Source organism: Enhydra lutris, unplaced genomic scaffold, assembly GCF_002288905.1.
Source record: "Enhydra lutris kenyoni isolate GAN:26980312 unplaced genomic scaffold, ASM228890v2 scaffoldscaffold2, whole genome shotgun sequence".
Lineage (NCBI taxonomy): Eukaryota > Metazoa > Chordata > Mammalia > Carnivora > Mustelidae > Enhydra > Enhydra lutris.
In genome coordinates, this window is record NW_019154086.1 from 32,819,174 (window position 1) to 32,821,670 (window position 2,497).

Genomic DNA, 2,497 nt, shown 5'->3' on the forward strand with positions numbered 1-2,497 from the left:
TGTTGCATGTCTCATCTCACTTCCCCATCGGCCAAATAAGTCCCTGCTGCCAGGGCATGTCTATTGCTTCTGAAATCTTGGAATAAATATCGAAAGAAATGGCATCAAGTGTTCATGTTGAGTGATGGCACTGAGTGTGCCCCAGCACCTGTCAGTTGGAGCATCACTGTCTGGACAGTCTTAAGGTGTTATGGAGAATGTGAGGGCTTGTTGTTATGGTCATTTGTCAGCCAGGTGCAGGGGCTGTGCAGAGTCCCACTCAGGGTGGTGGAGAGGGCTGCCTACAAATTGTCCAGAAAATTATCCAGGGCCAGGATACTTTTCCTTCAGGCCTTTGTACTTGCATGTTCTAGCCACCACCTGGCTAGGGTGGGGGTTGCTGTGGAAGGGATCCCCAGGCAGGATCTACCAGTGGTCAAAAACATACTGGGGGAAGGTCTTACCACCAGTGTTGGACCTCAGGCCAGTGGTGAAGCCAAAGGATTCATTCACAAGCAGGTAGACCTTCACGACAAACATGGGGGTGCCAGCCACTGGGGACTTGTTAAAGACATGGCCCTGCTTCCTGTTCAGGACTCCATAGATGCCACCAACCACTTGTTCCAGACACTGGATCTCCACAAGGTAGACAGAGTCTATGATCCAGGGCTGGCTGGTCAGCCTCCTAGCATAAAGATAGCACCAGGCAGTGGGGATGATCTGGCCACCCCCGGAGTGGATGGTGTCCACATGGTCACGTTGTAGACATCGAAGTGCACAGGCAGTGGGGATGATCTGGCCACCCCCGGAGTGGATGGTGTCCACAGGGTCACGTTGTAGACATCAAAGTGCACACCACATATCTTTTCTTGCCCTTGTCAATATCCTCAGCCAGGCCATCAGGGAAGGGTTTCACGTACAGATGCCTTCATGTACAGCTGGTTGTGCTTGTTGGAGAACTTGGACAGAGTTCACCAGACGGCAGAGCACATTCAACTCCTGACAGTCTCACAGTATGAGACTATGGGGTCAGATTTCTTGATGGGAATATATGCATGGTCCTCCTCCAGGTCCTTCAGACAGATCTCCAGGGGCAACTCCCTATCTCCTGCAATGGTATGCTCCCCTGACTCCTCAGTGATGCACTGCACCATAGGGTCTGACTTGGCCAGCTGTTTGAGACCCTCCACTAGCTTGGGAAGGTTGGCCAGATTCTTGGCCTTCGCAGCAACCTGGACAACAGGGCTCAGGCTGAACTTCCTCACCCGTGTATTGTGGGCATGCTCAAAGGTGGTGATGGTGCCAGTCTTCACCAGGAACTAGTCCATGCCCACCAGACCCACCATGTTCCCACAAGGCACATTTTCAGTTGGCTCCATGTAACAGCAACATCATCAGGATTGTTCTCTGGATGGGCTTCAGGTACATGGCCTCCTTCTTCCCAGAGGTATAGCTGGGTCCCATGATCCTGACCTTCAGGCCAGTGGACACCAGCCCTGAGAACACATAGCTCCTCGGGCTCCAGCTGCAGCTTAACAGAGTCTGGTCCATCTTGTTCATCATAGCCGCTTGCTACGCTCAACAGTAGCCTGCAGACATCTCTGTCTGCACGCACACAGCAGACACACAATCCACTACTACCAAGGCACTGTTGGTGACATGGAGGGCAGCAGTCCCCTCTGAGAAGACCACATCCCAGGGAGTTGATGAGGTTGATGAGAAAGCCGTAACCATCCTTGTTCTGCTCGATAAAGTTCAAGTCATTCTCTGAGAGCACATAGAAGAGGGAGATAGCCATTGACCTGATGGTGATACAGCATTCCTGCTCATCCTTCCAGGTGTTGGTGAAGCGGGTCTCCCCATGACCAATGGAGACAATGATACTGGCCTTACACACCAGAGAGTCCATCAGCATGGACTTGCCATGGTCCACGTGGGCAGTGATGGACATGTTTGGGATGTTGGCCTTCTTCTCCATGATGGCCCGGATCTGACCTACTGTGAAGTTTGTCATGGTGGCAGATGGCGGTAGATTCTCCCAGGCAGATCTCAGCGAGATGAGTTGTGCCAAGGATGGTGACAGCGATGGAATAAGAGCTCTCATAGCGTTTTTATTGTACTTTTCAGATGAACAGTTGGGTCCATTGCATTATATTTAAAGATACTTCACCTGAGGAGGGGTTTGAAGGTTGAAGAAAATCATTTAGCATAATATTTGGAAATTAATTAAAATATTGTTTACAAACAAATGTACCCAACTTTTTGAACACCCTGAGGTGTCTTATTCTAAGCTTTGTATATCACCAATTGGGAAAAAATAGAAAAACCAGCACAGTCTCCCAAACTAGAGGGATGGGAGAATGGAGCAAAAGATAGGAGAAAAGCGAGGAGGAAAGGTTTTTTGTAGCTGTCTTGACTGAAGAAAGTTAGGTTTAAAAGAAGCCTTGAAATGAGCGATGGGGTCAGTGATTGATGGGGGATTGGAGGAGAGTTAACAGGGTTGGGGAAAGAGCAATGT

General features: G+C 49.9%; 1 pseudogene; it reads right to left on the reverse strand.

The window, feature by feature from the left end:
- Window positions 1–281: 281 nt before the first annotated feature.
- LOC111146107 lies at window positions 282–1,993 on the reverse strand (annotated as a pseudogene).
- Window positions 1,994–2,497: the final 504 nt, after the last annotated feature.